An 18,781-nucleotide genomic window follows, 5' to 3' on the forward strand; every position below is an offset into this window, starting at 1 on the left:
GCCCTTACAGCGGAAGATGACTTTTGGGGTGTCCCCCCCTGTCAATCTCCCTATGTTAAAATATGGTCCCCTCTAGTAGTACAAATCTTGTCTTTAACATTAAATTTTTCTTTAAGGGCGTGTAATGGCCGTACCTCTTCCGATACTCCCTCTGCATGCACTTTTAACAGGATGAACCATGAATCCAGGCTAGATTATATTTTTGTAGATATTGGCCTTTGGTCCAAGGTCCTGGACTTCAGAATAATAGCAAGAACGGACAGCGACCATAATGCACTTGTAATGTACATGGCGCATACTAATGGTGCTGTCCGACCACTCTTCGCTGATTCCACTCAAAATCCTGGGAATCTGTTTATCAGCTCCAATAGACGCAGGGTTAAATGGGGGAAATTGGTGAGCTCAGAGGAGTCTCTAAGTAAAATTTATCAGCTAGCACTCCCCAAGCTAGAAGAATTGGACACTCTAATTACGCAGCCAAGAAACTTAGAATTCAATGCGAAATTAGCCCTGATCCATGAAGAATTAGTGGCTCTTTTAGGTGAAGTTTTCTATCCAGTGTTCCCCCTAAGGAACAAAAAAACTCGAACCACAACCTGGTAAAATTCATCTTGCAAAAAGATCAAGTCCGAACTAATAAACTGTGTCAAAAAAGGTTCGGATAAGTGCAAAGTTGTCGAGCTTAGAAGGAATTATAAGAAAGCCATGGCAGAGGCGCGAGCAGTCTGGGACTGGAATAAATGGCAGGACCTCACTTCAGCACTTGAAGCGAAGGACCTGAGAAAATTCTGGTCCTTGGTTAACACTGGCACGGCAGACCCCAAAGCTGCAACAGAGCCAAACATAGCAGCATCTGTTTGGGAGGCCCATTTTGGCCAACTCTATCAAGAACCACTTCAAAATGCTGATGTTGGGGATGTGGTTTTTACTCCTGCCCATGTTCCAGCACTAGGCTTGGAATTCACTCTTTCAGAGGTGGTTAGTGGTATTGAGGTATTGGCGAGGGGGAAGGCCCCTGGTCTCGATAGATTGCCTGGCGATCTTTTTCGACTACACCCAGAGATCTGGGGCCCTTATCTCCTCACCCTCTTTAATTCCATTCTGGGTGGGATGGAGATTCCTAGTACTTGGCTGGGGGTTGAGATAGTGCCTATCTTCAAAAAGGGCTCCCCTCTCCTCCCAGCCAACTATAGGCCGATAAGCCTCATAGATGTCCCCCAAAAAATCTACTCTCGCCTCCTCCTGAACCATCTCAAAGAGTGGATGGAGGAAAACAAAATCCTCAGCCCCCTCCAAGCTGGCTTCGGGAAAAACACGTCCACCATGGACCAGATCTTCCGTCTCGTTCTCCTTTATTGGAAAACTGTGAGTATCGAGTGGGGAAGGCTGTACATGGTGTTCGTGGACCTGAGGAGACGCTAATGGGGCTGGGTGTCCCTCCCCACTTTCTAAATGCCATCATTAGGCTCCATGAAAACAACTTTGCACAGGTCAGGTATGGGAGGATGGGTGCGCTGACATCTAAATTTCCGGTCCTTAGAGGGGTCAGACAGGGTTGTGTCCTTGCACCAACCCTGTTTTGTCTCTATGTTAATAATGTCATAGCACATCTTGACACTGTTCCCGATAATGACGCCCCATCTTTGGCTGGCAGGAGGGTACCCGCCATCATGTTTGCGGATGATACCCTCCTGCTATCCAAATCTCCGATGGGGATCCAACGGATTTTAGATGGTTTTGGTCTTTTCTGTAGGCAATATGGCCTAGAAATTAACACAGGGAAGACCAAGTTCATGATATTTAATCCATCTGCCAAAATTAGACCCAACCCATCCCTGAGCTCAGAAACACTGGAGAGGGTAAAAACCTTTCAGTATTTAGGGGTAACACTACATGAGAATTTATCATGGGAACCCCACGTTGTAAGCAGCCGCATAAAGCTTTCTCAACTGTCGGGGGGAATTTTGAAGGTGGCAAATTCCTCTACTTATAAACCTATTAGTCCGGCAGTCGAAATCTACAAAACTCAAGCCAAAGCAGCTGCATCATATGGAGGAGAACTCTGGGGTTATAAAGCGGGTACAGGAATTACTAATGTAGAAAATAATTTTCTAAGGCGACTCCTGGCCCTCCCCCGAGGCACACCCCTCCTTCCGCTAAGATTAGATATGGGCTTACCTTCTATAAGAGATGGCCTGGAACTAATGCCCCTAAGATTCTGGCACAGGCTTTGGTCCACTGCTGAGCTTGTACACTATAGACAAGAGCTCGTACATGTTATCAATATGAACCACCGCGATAAAATCCCGTGGTTAGCCTCTGTAAAGAAAGAACTTTACCGGTTGGGACTCCCTGATCTATGGGAGTCTCCCGAACAAGGCTGTCACAGGGTTTCACGCAAACGCCTTGTGGGTATATATAGGGAGAAATGTTTTGCTTCCTTGGTCTCTGTACCCAATAAAGGTACCTTAACTGATCGTTTCTTGAATTTCAAGGATACATATCAGTTTGAAGGTTTTATGGACATTATTTTCCCTATTTTATCTAGAAAACTGTTCATACAATGGAGGCTAGGGACTCTCCCTATCAAAACTTTTACCCATAATTGGTCGAATAAGAATGATAAAATCTGTCCAGGCTGTTGCATTCGCGATGTGGAAGAAATTCATATCCTGTTTTTTTGCTCAGCCTACAATAGACCAAGAAAATATTGGCTAGTTCCATTATGCAGACATTTGGGTTTAAGGAGTCATCTGAACTCGTTTAGAATACTGAAAACGAGCACTGCTCCCTATATAGTTTTTGCAGTTGCCAAATTTCTAACGGCTATGTGGCACATAAGGTCTAAACTACTTAATGATTGCTCTGCCTAATGAATCCTAATGAATTCTAATAGTTCTCTGCGTTTGTAATTTTTTGTATATTGGTTTTATGGATTTAATTAACTGGTTTTACTTCAAGTGAATGTTTTACATTGATATTGTATGATTGCAACTGTTATGGCCTAATTGGCCGAAATAAAGAAAATCTGACTGACTGACTGACATAAATGCACTACAAATTGTGAGTAAATGTACAGATGTAGATTTTACACACATGTATGTTTCCCTTTGCAAAGAGACCCCATAACTTGTAGAATTATCTAGAGTGTATCTATTTTGATCTAAAACCCAATGGTTTCTATGAGGAGTACTAATGGGAGCAAATCACATGCATCAGGACCTTGCATATTCAAGTTTGGTTAAGATTGTACTATAGCAAGCCAAAGGAAATGAAAACTACATTTGAAACTGAGAGTTTTAGCTCATTGATGGTTTTGTAGATGCACTCCATAGGCATTAGCATTTACATGTAAACGAGGAAGTACCCTGAGGTCTTCTACCTTTGCTTTTCAAATATAGAAGTTTGTCAAGTCTACTTAAGCAATTGGAAAACATAACATTTGTGGTAACATGCATGACCAGAGCCAGTGGGGAAATCTGTCAAATATCCAGCTAATAATTATACTATTCAAGTAGAAAATGGTATTTAAGGGCGTTTTTAATTGCTTAATGGTGGCAAACAAGTAGTAAATGCCAAATCCATTACACCCCCTCTTCCATAGGAAACACCACCAGATAGCTCAATATGGAAGAGCAGATAAATATAGCTCTACCTCTGCTCTGCTCTCTGGTATCCATCAACGTATTTCAAAAACAGTATGTCATTGTCAGTTCACATTAGCATCTGGTCATCATTCTGAATTTTCATTCACAATAAATTAGGCACTGACAACTCAATAAAATACAATGTGACAAATAACTCTTTGAACGTTTTCAGAGGTCTCTGCTAGTTTTCCATGCCAGCAAGCAATACATAGTGTTTAGGGTGAGTATAAATATCCTCATCGAGGTAAACACCTGCATTAAATAACTTATTTTCATTCCACAGAGAACAAGAACATTTCAAGGCAAAAAGCAACACCTTCAAAATGCAGCAAGCTGAACTGAAACCGATCAGGGACTTTAAAAAAAAAAAAAAATACAACTGCTTTGTATTTATAGATTGCTAAGCCATTTTCAATGAACAACTTTTTGTATAAAATAATGTTTCATCATCTCTACTTAAAATTAGGCCTGGATGTAATTCAAATCAGGAGTCCTTTATCACACCAACATAGGTAATACAAAATGTGCCATGCCAACATCACTGGTGACTTTTGTGCTTTAAATAAATAGACAAAACATGTCATTCCCATCAAGTGGCTCAGTGTTTGGATTTCCAAGCTGCCCTAGAACTCAGACGGAGGGCTCATTAAAAAGCTTGGATTCCAGTCAGGGCTCTAGGAGGCCAGTTATATTCTCTCGATTGACCCCTTCTGTTACTCATTGTGCATGGCTGAAAAGAATAGGGACTGCTCTGGCAGGCCGAGGGTGAGGACCCTGGGGACCTGAATTTCATGTGCTGTGTTGTACAGTTCCTGGGATTGGGGCCTGCAAGTCCGGGTAGGCCTTCCCTGCTTGCCGGGGATAGGAAGCCCCAGCAGGCCTGGTGGTAAAACCCCAGCCCTGTGCTCTGTTTTTTGGCCCAGCATGTCACTTGGAGCCAGGAGCAGGGAACCAGAGGCCCAGGTAGGCCTTCCCTGCTTGCCTGGGGTAAGAAGGTCTTACCGGTCTCCAGGTCATAGCCCCCAACCCTGGCTTCCTGTCTATGGCCCACTGTGTCACATAATACCCAGGACAGGGTCCTGCAGGCCCATTAGGTCTGCCCTGCTTGTCCAGATTCAAAAGTTCTGACTGGGCCCTGGAGGACCCTGGGGCAAAAGACCAGGACCCTTTATTCTGTTCCCTAACCCACCCTGACTCACAGTGTGGTGTACAGGGACCCACAGTCCTGGGGAGGCCTACCTTGTTTTTCGGGGTTCAGAAGTCCCATTGGACCCATGAGTAGAATCCCCAGGCCATAGGCTCAGTTCGCCAGCCCGTGTCACAAAATGCATGGTAGCGGGTCGCACAGACCAGGGGAGGACTCCCTTGCTTGTCAGGATTCAAAAGCTCTGACTGGGCCCAGGATCAGAGGCCCGGTGGGCCCTGAGGTGGATGCCCCAGGCCCTGGCCTCCTGTCTCCGGCCCACCTTGCCACAAAGTACCTGGAATGTTGTCCTGCAGGCTTAGAAAGGACTTCCCTTGCTTGCCCGCTCTGGTGGACTCTGGGTTGGAAGCCTCCATCTTAAGGCTCAATGCTTCAAAGTACCCAAGATGGGGACCTGCAGGCCCTGGAAGGTCTCATCAGCTTGCCTTTGTTCAGAAGCTCTGACTGGGCCCCAGGTCAGAGTCCTTGTGGGCCGTGGGCTCCCTTCTCTAGCTTACTGTGTCACACAGTGAGCGGCACAGGATCTCGGAGGACCAGGGAGGTCACCACTGCTTGCCTGAGATAAGAAGCCCTACCGGGCCCTGGGTCAGAGTTCTGTGAGGCTCCCCATTGCCTCTTTCCTGATAAACAGCCCAGGGTCTGAGACCCCGAGCCCTAGAGTCCTTGTCCCTCCTAAGGTGAGCAGAATTCTTTTTCAGGAATCAAAATGCTACCAGATGGCTGTCCTTCGAATTTGTTAATCTGGTCATGCCAAACACTGAACATCTGGACTTGTGCATTGAGCTCCTATGGCATGTCCAGATGGTCAGGCTGCCCTGGAATTTCCGATGAGGGCTCAATGAGGTCGAGTGTGTTTTCTTGATGGCCCCCTCTGTCACTTGGCATATATGGATTACAGGAAAAGGGGGAACATTCCTCTGGATTAGTAGGGAGAGTGTCCCTGAGACCCTCTTGTTTTCCATTTGTTCTCATCCACATGCCGCCTCTCCTCCAAGACCTGCTTTCCAGGAAGCAGGCAGGGGTGCAAGGCCATCACTGAACTCTGATTGATTGGATTCAGAAGCTTTGGTCTGGCCCTGGGTCAGAGCTGTAGGTGTTTCTTGGGCTGGGCTACCTCCTTCGGCCTGCTGTGTTGCAAAGTGCCTGAAACGAGGTCCTGAAGACCTAGTAAGGTGCTCTGGGCTTCAAGTCAGAAGTTGTCATCTGGCCCTGGGTCAGAGCTATGTGAGCCACCTCCCAATAGCCCCTTGTCTGAGTATCAGCTCAGGCTCCAAGAGCCCAGGTCTGAGTCTCTTTCCTCTCCAAGGACTAGCTATTCTTTTAAAAAATAAAACACGCCGCAACTAGATGGTCGTCCTTTGATTTTGGTAAGTGGTTGCCTGCCATGCTTTCCTATAGAGTGCCCAGTTGCCCGGGCTACCTGTGAATTGCCAATGAGGCCTGATTTGACTCTTCGATCCCAACCAGTAATCCAAGAGGTCAGCTGGGTTTTCTCAGACAGACATTTTTGTCACTCCTTGTCCATGGATTACAGGAAAGAAGGGAATCCTAGCTTGGGATTAGTAGGGACAGTATACTTTGGAACACCTAGTGGCCTATTGATCCTCACCAAGGTGCTGCCTGGGTCTGCAGCTGCCATCCAACCTAGCCTGATTGGCTTTCCTCTAAGCCTTGCTTCCCGTAGAGTAGTCAGGCATACACAACTGACATCTCTGTGCAGGGCCACCCACTTAGGGTGGTTTAGCCAGCACTGTAATGTGATTGTGATGGCTGGGCTGATGTGCAGCTCCTGATGGAGGCTCATTTGACGCACCTAGCCATGAGGCCAGATACATTTGCTCCAAAGAACCTCTTTCACTTGGTGTGCATGGATTTCAAGAAAGGAAGGTGGTCCTCCTGTGGATTATTAGGGGTAAGGTATGAGGGATCCCTGTTGTCCTCCATTCTTTCTTCCCAGGTGCTGCGAGGGCCTGTGCTGGACCACCATGGGGCCCCAGGTGCCAGAATATGTGACTCTTTCCAGCCCTGTCTGATGGCACCTTCCTCAGAACCTTGTTTCCCAGAGCGCAGGCAAGGATGCTAAGCTGACATTCCCCAAGCAGGGCGGCCTGATTGGGGCCGGTTTTGGACAGCACAGTACTCTGATTGATTGGGCAAATTTGGTACACTTGGGGATGGACTGCTTGGCCAGCCTCTGCTGTTGTTTCAAGCAAAGACGTTCTATGCTGCCTGGACTGTCCGACTCGAGGGCCTGCCATTTGTGGACAGGCAGCAAAGCGAAGGCCAACCGACTTGACAGCTTGTAAAGTGGTCTGACCACATTGGATGCGGTCGGTGGTGCTAGTCCAAGATGCTGCCTGGTGGTTTTGGCCCATGTACATTTATGATGCCATTTTCCACCAAGGGCATTACTTCAGCAGCTTGAAACATCCTCTCTGTGGGGTGGCCACTTCTACCCAGGCTGGGACACAACAACCCTGTGTTTTACTCATGTTGCACCTTGGTCGCCTCGACCTGTACTTCATCTGCTGAGCTGAATAGGCCTGCAACTGAACCTGAGTGAGCTCTGCGGGCCTCTGCTAGAGTGAGCCCATGATCCCCAAGAGGCACCTCCCCAGGTCCTGGCCCTTTAACCCCTTGAGTGCCCCGCCCTTTCCACGCCCTGTGCCGGGCGTTTCATTAGCGGGCGGGGCTCATGACGAGATAGTCTCGTCATGGGCACAGCGCAACCGCGGCCCATGACGAGACCATCTCGTCATGGGCACTCAAGGGGTTAATTGGCATCAAAATGCACTCCTCTGTAAAGAAAAGTGAAATCCATAAATATTGGGCACTTCATGACAATGAAATGGCCCATTTGAGACAAGACTCTGCCGCCTGCGACAATTGCCAATTCAAAGCTCCGATGGACCCAACTCTTTGTGCTACAGTGACTGCCAGCAATAGCTGGAAACATGAGATCTGCAGTTTGCGCTACTCCGACAGTCCATGTTGACTGCTAATGCAAAGCATCAGCAATGACTGTCACCGACCGGCTCTTCGTGCTACAGCAATGACTGTCCATGATGCCAGGCCTGCTCTTCTTGCTACAGAGATGACCATCCAAAATGTTCTCCCTGTTACTAGCAACCTTCTGCATTATGAACTGGACTATTCACGCCAGACTTTGGGAATATTCTACTAATTAGATTTTTAAAGTTCTGGTATTATTTTATTTATTAATATGCACTCTATTTTTCTTGATTGGTTTGGGATTTTTCCTGTGTTGACTTTTCACTTTATTACTGTTTGTGTGCTGCATAAATAGTTTACACTTTGCCTCTAAGTGACTGCTTTTGTGCCAAGCTATCAGAGGGATATGCATAGGTTAATTTAGTGATGTTTGTGGTTCATTCCGACAAAGATTTTGTTTGCTGCCTGAGTGGGGCTTCCACCCCGCTCAACCAACACCCAATTTCTCATACCACCCAGAGCCTAAATCTGTCCTTAGTTAGACATAATTGTTAGTGTGCTTGTATCACATGTTAGCAGGAGTATAGATGAGACTCTTGTGGTCAGCTTTGCCAAATGTGGTTCATAGATCAACGAACACACCTAAGCACATGACACCTCTATGCAGAACCAAATGAATATCATTCAAGATTTTTAAAGGTGCAGATTTGGTGCTGAAACTGGCTTTGAAACCAGGGGCCTTATTCATAAGAACTGACTCATCACTGTGTTGCATTATGACTTTTTTTAAAAATGCCATTGGCATGTCGTATTTACTGTATTGCACACCATCAGGTGCGCAACGCCCATTGGGCTCAAAGGGCTTCAGCCTCCCCTTTGTGTGTGTGAGTCCGGGCTGAGACAGCTTCCCTGGCACACACACAGCTGCATCCATGTTAATGAGGCTTTGTTGTTTTTTCAACCCTTCTAATAGCCCCTGCATCTCCACTCTGCCTATTGCTGGAGGAATTTGATGCTTTCGTGGGCGTGATGTCTCAGCGGAAACTGTAGCATCAGGAGCAAAAGTGATGGAAAGCTGGTTGGCAGCACATAATGTGACACAAACCACCTTTATTTTATTATTATTGGAATTTGTAGTACTACTATGCCATCATTTACTGTAGAGACACTCTAAAAGTACCGCTATGTCCCCAAAGTTTACACTGAACTGCCAATATCCTTTTGCACTGAGATGATTTTTGTATTATAATTGTTTGTATTATTATCACTTTCAGAAAGACAGTGTCCACAGAATAATATGGGTCATCGCAGTCCTGGTGACCTTGATCATGTGGTGGCCAGTGTATTTACACTTTTTATCATCACAAGTTGATGCAGTGTGACTGTATACCTTTGAGGTCCTGACGAATGCCCTAGCATCCCTGTATGGGATCATAGTTGGGCAGAAACATATTGACCCCCATGAGAGAAATGATATATTAATCCCTGGTCCTCTTTTTAAAGTCTATCCCTTAGGCCACTTAATAAAGTCTACGTGGACCCCTGGAAATAGTTTTATCTATCACTATCACACTTTTTCTTTGCACCCTTCCCCTCACCCCTGTACACCCTCACTCATTCTTGCAAAACACCTCAGCTACTCCCCTTAGGGGAGGTTTAGCCCACACCATGGACCTTGCATCCAGGTGTGAGGAGGGAGCCCTATGATTAGGCATGTCACTTTCGGGTGAGTGAGGGTTCTTGTCCTAAAAAGGTCCCCTTTTTTGGCAGCAGTGCCACACATGATTACAGGCAAAACATACTAGACCACATTTTGAGACATGAGAATTGTGTTGCTCTGTACACAGAACAGAACATACTTTTTGTGAGTTCTTTTACTCAAACCACCTTAGCATCACTTCTCAGGGCGTGAAATGTCAAAAACATATTAAGAAATATGCTTTTGTGAAAAAGAAATTGGCACACATCTGAGAAGGCAGCCATAAAGCAGAAATCAGCAGCAGAGACAACTAACCAAACAACCCGAGCACCAGCCAGGATGTCCAGACTGAGTCCAAGGGGAAGAGAAAGTGCAATTTCAGTGAGGAGGAGAATGATATCTTGATCACTGTGATGACAGAGCATCAACATCAGCTTTTTTTCACCTCAAAATTGCCATCAGGGAAGAAAGTGATCATTTGGCAGTCCATAGTAGCCAAGATCAACAGTGTGGGACAAGTGAAGAGGACAGTCTCCAACTGTAAAAAAGGGTGGCATGACTATAAGTGCGGGATAAAGGGGAAACTGGCCAACAACCTGAAGGCAGCTTTGCAGACACGATGAGGAGGCCTGACACGTCAAGAGGAGCTGGATGACTTGGAAGAGTGGGTGGCAGCTGTCACCCCAGAGGAGTTAGTGGCATGAGTTCTGGGACAGGATAGTGCTGGCCAAGAAGAACAAAAAGCCCTACAGGGTAAGTCACAACACAGGGAATGTAGGCAAAATGGTCACTTTGTGCACTAGCAGCTACCTATGTCCCTGTGATCCACTGCGCTGTGTGTAGGACAAAGGGCAGAAATCTGGGTCATGTACCATTAAACATCACCTAAATGTAAGTCACACTACCCAGTTACATGTTGCACAGCTTAGTCCATCACGTTTAACCCTTCGATGTGTGAAGTGCATCACCAGTTTAGGTTCGCCTTTGTTTACAGACACTTGTATTGGAATGTACTCAGAACTACAAGCCCTAGAAAACAAAGCAAAAAACATGGACTGCAATAACACATCATGCATGGACACATCTTCCCTGCCCAACCTGACTGAAAATGCAGGCCACCTTGCACCATGAGGCCACTGTGTCTCACTTGTGCCCAAGCACACACATTTGGACTGTAAAGCAGTGATATTGAATGAGCTTGTAAGAGGAGAAATTACTCATCTGCAAGGTGGGTCAGGTGGGGGGCACATTAAGAACATGGCAGGAGCCACGTGTATAGTATCCTCCATGAAAATGCATAGCGTGCAGCTGTCCTGACATGCGGAGTGAGAGCCCAATGTGTCAGCTGCCATAGAAGGAACTAAACCTGGGTGTGAAATTCCGCTCTACTCGCTGAGTTTGCAAAGTTAATCCCACTCCGTGTTTCGTGTGGCATGTGGATTTCCCAAAAATGCCACAAGAATGTTAGGTTGGCAAGTACGAGCGACGAAAGCCTTATTCCAGACCACCTCCTGGTGAGTTTTCTCAATGTGGGTGGTTACGGATGGCCGCTACCACTTCATTGAGAAACCTTACATACACGTTGAGGAAGCTGCCACTCTAGCGGCAGAAAGAAGCAGCGCCCTCTTGAGCTATGCATGGTGTCATTTGTTCAGATTTTTTAGAGCGGGACAAACACCCATTGCTAAAAATCCACGCCTACTGCGTGACCTAATGCACTTTGTGCTTGTGGAACTACGCATAACGCAGCAGCAGAACTCCACCCAGGCCTAGTAGGGACCAGCCAAACTCCTGTCATGTACTAAATCAGACTGGGTTTGAGGGGGAATGCAAGTGATGCATACCGGAGGACCATGTGTGTTGGAACAAAAGATGTTGTGTGGCCCTGGTGGGCCCATGGCAATGTACTGAATTGTAGGCACTGTCTAAGCACGTTGAACTGCCACTGTGTCTGAATGGGGAACCCTTGTATGGCAAGGAGGTGAGAAGGAATATTTGTAGTGCAAGGTAGCCTGACCAATATACATGCACTGCTGTGTCTGACAGTGTCACACTTGCTGGGGAGGGATTACAGAGAGGTGCCCATTAGGGTAATACATTCTACAATTGATGTGGCCCTGGGTGAAGATGTAGCACTTGGCAGGAGAGAGTCTGATGGCAAATTGTCTCACCATGCTACATGTGTCAAAGATGGAGGATGTGGAACTGGGATCTGTCAAGGTATAGGATGAACTAGTTTGCTACCACAAAGTCCAGGAGTCAGGGATGGTTGGAGGCTGAGGTGGATGTGCCTAATTGTATGGTATAACTGTGTAAGGTTATTTCACCAATTCCAGCACGCACTACTACAAATAAAGTTCATATTGATTGATTGATTGACTACTACAATGTGGGGTACAGCATGACCCATAGCCCTCAAAAACAGCCAACCATGTCAGTCCATTGGATATGGTCACGCATAATATTTGGTGCTGTAGGCAGAAGAGAGTCAATGTATGATCTGGGTTCCCTGGGAGTGCGGCAGTAAGTTGAGTCCCTGGCCCAAAATGAGGATTGCAAACACAAGGAGATGATGGACAGAGCACTGAAACTTTTCAGACACTCACCCCCAGTCACAGGTCGGGGTTCAATCCATATTCATTCTTTAGCTCACTTTGCCACCTCATTTCAGACCCAGCTATGTGCAAATCAGATTTGACCCTGTGCCTCATGGGAACAGTCCAGCCTGAACTGCCAAGCCAGGTCTCCCTGAACCAGAAACAAGCATCCTGGGACTAGTTTCTGGGTAACACCCTTCAAAATGAGGATTGCCAGAGGAGGCATACACATGCAGAAGTGAGGGGGCCTGAGTCAAACGATGTGTGATACTCAACAGATAACCAACTCTGGCAATGATGAAATGGGGTGAGTGTCAGTGCTAGTAATCTACCTAGTTTGACTGGGCCCATCCCCTTAGAGTTAGTACACAGTGCCCACTGTCCACAAATATGGAGCCAACTGTGTGTGCAATGAAATCACATGAGGAAACCCATGGTAAGTACATGCCCACATATATTCCTCCAGTGTAGCAAGGTTGACAGCTGTGAAGAGGTGTGCAGGATATGTGTGATAAACAGAACCATTGGCCACATGGATGCACAATGTGGATGCAAGACAGCACAACAAGGCAGAGTGCCTTGGTGTACTATGTGAAAAGCAGTCTGCAGATTCATAACTAATTAATGACCAAACCAACATCATCTTAACAGGAGCTATGGGATGAGTACTGATCATAGGGAATGCAGAGTGCAAGGAAAACGTGCCTTTGGCGATCAGGTCAGTGGCATTGTCTCGACGAGCTTTTTCCTCCTCAGAATCTTGAGGAAAATAAACATTTTCCTACCAGAGGATAGCTTTAGGACAGCAGTCTCAGCCCTCATTTTGTCACAACTGGATTATTGCAACAGTCTGTACCTAAACATTAAAAAAAAAACATCTGTACAGATGTGCGTATGTAATAGGGTCAAAGTACACATTAGCAATAGAATCAGGGGATTTCAAAATGGTGACCCCGCTAGCAACACTAAGAATTGAGGCCTGGAGTACGTTTTGGTCATTTGTTAAATTGCGCAATTTAAAAATAAAATAATGGTGTGAGTTGTACAGTATAAGAAAATTAGCCCTTTCTATTAGAGGACACCAATTAATGATGCGCTTTAGTTATAGTCATAAGGTTAATGCACCCAGTACCCACGTACAATGGGTACTCCAAGATGGCGATCGCGTGAGGGTCTTGTAATTCAAATAAAGTTTTTCGTATATTAAAAAAAAAACAGAATAGCCGGAAAAGGCATACATAGTGTAACGTCAAGCGGACGTACGGAAACAGCGCGAGTTTAAAAGGGGAAAATTAAACGCCGGTATTTGAATCACGAACTACGACCGAGGCATAACCTTAGGGGACGCGGTTTTGTCAGATTAAAGAGGTAAGACGTGGGCTACATAGACTATGGGTGTTTTCGATTGGGTTTTGACTCAATGTTTGATAAGGGTGGAATACATTAAGTCTTAACGTTTCGCCCATGAAAATAGATGATAGTGGGGCGGGATGGTTCCGGGAAACCGAAACGCGATGAATGCCTCAGTGAAATATAGATGACGGCGGGGCGGGATGGCTGGTTGAAACCGAAACGCGATGTATGCCTCAGTTAAACATGGGAGATAGAGGACTGTGGCAGACATAACTGTATATACGGTGAATATACACGGATCCTTTATCACATGGGTTGACATGGAACCTTTTTGTAATTATATGCAGCCACGAACAAGGTACCCTATCGTTGGGAGTGAAAGGGAAAACATTGATACCCGCTAGTGGAAACGCGACTGAGGCAGGGCCGGACTGACTACCGGGCGTTTTGGAATTCTGCCTAGCAGGGGGCTGATTTCACTGCGGTGGGGGCTGATTTCGTTCATGGAGACCTGCGTGTACTTCGAAATAACTAAAGCAAAACGAATTTCGTTCAGTACACGCAGGTCCCCATCAACGAAATCAGCCCCCAGCTCAGCAGCATTCCAAAACGCCCGGTAGTCAGTCCGGCCCTGGACTGAGGGCGGTTGTTGTCTTCATAGACCTAATGATTTAAGATTAAGGTCTAGAGTCTATTTACCTGAGGGGAGGAAGGTTAAAATACGTACTTGTAATACAATGTGACTTAGCCTCTATTATGATAACCGTAGTGTTCTAAAGTATAGATTCATGCTGAGATTTACGGTAACTGTGTTTTAAAATATTTTCTAGGGTTAACTCTCTTGGAGGCATATCAAATCTTCCAAGTCAAGCCTCTTTTCATAATGAAGATCTGAGGTTCAAAATATATAGAGGTAACAGACGATTTAAATACACCTATTTGATTGTGTACATAAATAGGGAGCGAACAGAAAGGAGTAATGAATGTCCTTTAACATTATAGATGTTCTGAATACGTCATTTAACCTCAACCATTAGTGGAAGTGACTTGAAACCCCTAATACTGAGTGCAGTTGCACCGGTGAGTTTCTCTTCATTCATTTCTAAGCAAAATTACAACCGGTTGAGATTCGGAATAAGTATGTGTGAGTATCATGGTTTTGATGATTGACTCTCTCTGTGTGGATGGTTAATGCACTTATAAACCGGGAGGGACAGGCTAAAGCAATTTGGATGAAGTGAGATTGCATTGCATAGGAATAATATTGATCTTGTTGGTTTAAATTTGGTGTATATCTAAAAAGTCGATTAATGACTATTGAAGTGACACAAATGTTTATTTTTGTTCTTATTTATACTATAGGTTTGACACAAAGCTGATATCTGATTATTTTTAATATAAGAGGAGAAAAAAAGTTAATGTCCTGAAGAAGGCGGTCCTATTGCGAATGTGCCACTGAAACGCGTCGACGGCCACAATAGAAGTTGTGTTAAATTTGGCAAGAGTCAGCATTTCGCCGCAGACAGGGAATTTAGATACATGCTCTATGCTGTCTATGTGTATAGTCGAATTACCACGCAAAAGACATAGTGTATTGTCTCTGTACATTCTCCTTTCTCGCTGTATTTTTAGATCATTGTTTTTAATACTGATGAATATTTGTGCTTTTTAATTTTGTGTGTCATATGAACTTGTATAAAAATTCATTTTTACTAACTAAAATATATTAATTATTTGACTAAAACAAGCAGTCGACTTATAAGTGCCTTAACCATTGATTAGTACGAGATGTGTGGAGTATAAGTTTGGTTTGAGTGTGACTTGTTGAACCTAGATACCATCCAAAGGGAACATTTCTTTTAACCAGACTCGAGCTAGTACAAAATGCGACAGCATGACTGCTAATGGACACACCATGGTTCGTCTCAGTCACAAATGGACTTCGTCACCTGCAGATGTACTATGCATCAATGTTGACCTGAAAGTTAATTAGTAGAAAGTCTGAATGTCAACCAGAATATTCAATTCAACATCTAACATGGATCAACATTGACATATATCTAGTTTCATTGCAGATGATGTACCAACACCTCCAGACCAGCTGCCTCTCTTGAATGAGGATCTTGCTGAGGATGGCAGCTTGCCAAACCTTAGCCAAGACACCCTGTGGCCACTACTGGTCTCCATGCAATCACCATCTTCGGTCATGGGAAGGGCCAACAGCATCACATGCTCTCTAGAGGATCTGCCTATCACCCAACAAACCCTACCTTCCAGCCCACCATCAGCGCTGGACCCTGAGGACCCCCAAATTGAATTCCAACAGTGTGCAGTAGGAGTCCAGCAGGAGCTGGTAGTTGGGGTATGGGCGGGGATGGAGACTGTGGCGGGCACCCTCGAGGGAGTCTGTAGGTGCCTTAGTCCCAATATGGACACCTCACAGGCCATAGGAGGCATCTACCCTGTGCTCCATGGCTTGGATCAGTTCCTGGCTGCCATCGCTGGTGTTATGAGGCAGAGGCACACACAACTGCCTTGACCAAGTGGCACCAACGAAAACCAGCAGGCCCTTCATAGGGCTGTGCTGCATTACTTGTTGGGGCAGACAAATGCTGCTGTGGACAGGGGATCTGCATCTTCCACCCATGTAGTGTGTGCCTCTTTTACCTCAGGCACTGACAACACTCCCATCACAGGAGACACACATCAGGGGACCGATTTTCCTTTTGCAACCGCTGAAACCTTTGGTACATGCGGCCGATAGTCATCTTTGCCTAAATGCCAGAGGACTGACTGACTTGTGGGCCCTTCAAAAATGTATCGTCTTATGTTGAGCATTGCACTACCCAAGAATATATTTTTTTTAATTTATTTTGTGAGGGCTTCAACTTTGCATTAAAAATCAGCTTCTCTCCGCAACATATGCTCCCACATCATTCACTGCCATGGCAAAGTATTAGAACTCATATTAATTTCATGCTTGCTGTTAACGAAAAATTTACCTTTTTTCCCGGGCCATTCTTAAAATATCAGTCTTTATCCATCTGCCTGATGTCACATTTATCACTGTTAGTAAAATATCATCCAACCACTTTAATCAAACACAAACCTGTTTGTTCCTCTATTGAAGCCACCACTTCAACAGTTAGTTAAATAGTGTTCTAAATGATGCCTCCCCTGTCCAGACCTTCTTTTCCATGTCACTCCTCTCGACCACATGCCTTATTCTTGTAATAAAAACACACATATGTACAACATGATGAGAGAATCCTGCATTCTAAGGACCTGTAGACCTAAAAAGAATATTTCAAAGCCATAACAAGTGTTCAAAGGTATTAAGATAGTGTTCAGTTTATGCCCAATCTTGCTACTTCTGTTCTTCATAGAACCAAGCATTTAGAAGGCTCCAGTTGTATTTTTAAATATGCTGAGATGGATAACTTAGGTTTAACACCACACATGTTCTCAAGTTATGAAAATATATTTTGGAAATCATCACATAGGTTTCAGCTGGTGGAAATCAGATCTTCTTTGTTCACTGCCTCATCAGCAATCAGGAAAAATACACCAATAGTCGGGTGTAATCCTTAGAGCACCATCTATAATAACACAATACACTCTGCTGCTATGTATCACAGCAGATACAATTCATAATATTTTTATTTTATGAATACACAAAACACAAGATGGAAACAAAAGAAAGCAAAAAGCAGCTTAAGTATATATAAAACAAAAATCATTTTCATAACACCAATATGACCATAAATATAAATAATGATATACAGAGAGCAAAAACAACTAACATAGGCCAGGAAACATATTCATAAGAAAAGGAAACACATTATTACATTTGGATAATTCATCATGATAAACAAATTACTTCTCTTGAATTAATACATTAGCCCATTCTTTTAATTGACCCCCAAATCTTCAGCACTTTACTTCTACCTTTTTTGCCTCTTTGTTCATAGAGTGCTTTTTCCATTTAAATATGTGTAACCTTTCCATTGCTAAAATGTTGGGGGGGAAGAATCTAACCAGGCTGAGGCGGCACATAATCTAAAAAATGACATTGCAATAAATAAGAGCTCACTGCCAGGACCATCTTGTGCAGTTACCCCTAGTAACAGAAGCTGAGGAGAAAGCAGCACATCTTCTTTTAACATATACTTCAGAAAGCCAGAAATTTCTCACTTTATTAATTCTAAACTGGGGCACGTAGAGAAAATATGAATCGCATCCGCACTGTATGGCTTACACCTAAAGCATTGGGTCACCTCCATGCCGCCCCAATTAACAATGTTTGTAGGCGTAATATACAAGTCAAAAAAAGTCTTAAAGTGTTGTGCCCGCAGACTTGTAGAACATAATACAAGTTTGCCCATCTCTATTGACTTCCTAAAACAAGAGTCCGCGACATCTAACCTAGCCTGCCATTTCAGCACATGCTTTTCAAAGTCATCAGTAACACCATCCAACAGTAAACTATACAATGACGATATTGAAAAGCTGGATGTGCTAATTAAAGCTTACATCAGCGGAATCAATGTAAAACCCGCTGTCCCACCAGCTTTTCTGAAAAGAAAATCCCTTATTAGTAAGAACTTAAAAATTCCTGATGCCCAATATTAAATCTGGCTCTAATTACATCAAAGGAGGCAATATGATCCCCCATCAAAAGATCGCCTGACATCTGACAAAGCCTCAGGTAGCTGATCATTGTCGATCAATGGTGTATATCTACTATACCTGCCAAGCCCTAGTTTTTACCTAATCACCGACCAATTTTGGAATTCTGCTATTAGAGTCTTAAAACGGGTCTTTTTAAAATAATTTGGTTCATATATTTTTAGTAGACAGCCATTGGCCCGTGGGCCAATCAGATTCTTCGAATATTGATGGAACATAGTTAGAATCGATTACTTCCTTTTTCCTAATACCAAAAAGAGGCCAATAATATTGTAAAGCAGCTGCTAGATAATATAATTTTAAATTAGGTAGTCCAAGGCCCCCCCTTTCTCTTGAGAGAGATAAATATGTGTTTGATCTACGAGTCCGCTTATAAGACCAAATAAATCTAGCAACCTCCCTCTCGATCTGCCTAAACCAGTCATTGTGTATTTCAAGATTAATTGTGTGAAATATATATAATAGTTTAGGCAGAATCGTCATTTTAATCAGGTTGCAACTACCGATTATAGACAATTTTAGGTTATCCCATCGCCACATATCATTCTTGATTTTACTCATTATGGGGGTGAGATTTATGTCTATGATATCTTCAATCTTTGCCCTTACACGTATGCCTAAATATATAGCTTCCTCCACA

At 44.4% G+C, this 18,781-nt stretch overlaps 1 long non-coding RNA gene across 1 annotated transcript; it reads left to right on the forward strand.

The window, feature by feature from the left end:
* Positions 1-13,330: 13,330 nt before the first annotated feature.
* On the forward strand, positions 13,331-15,199 carry LOC146856617 (uncharacterized). The gene is made up of 4 exons (XR_014980973.1): positions 13,331-13,467; positions 14,283-14,365; positions 14,455-14,532; positions 14,815-15,199. It is a non-coding gene; the product is annotated as an uncharacterized LOC146856617 (long non-coding RNA).
* The last annotated feature ends 3,582 nt before the right edge of the window (positions 15,200-18,781 follow it).

The sequence above is a fragment of the Triturus cristatus genome, chromosome 4_1 (assembly GCF_964204655.1).
Source record: "Triturus cristatus chromosome 4_1, aTriCri1.1, whole genome shotgun sequence".
NCBI lineage: Eukaryota > Metazoa > Chordata > Amphibia > Caudata > Salamandridae > Triturus > Triturus cristatus.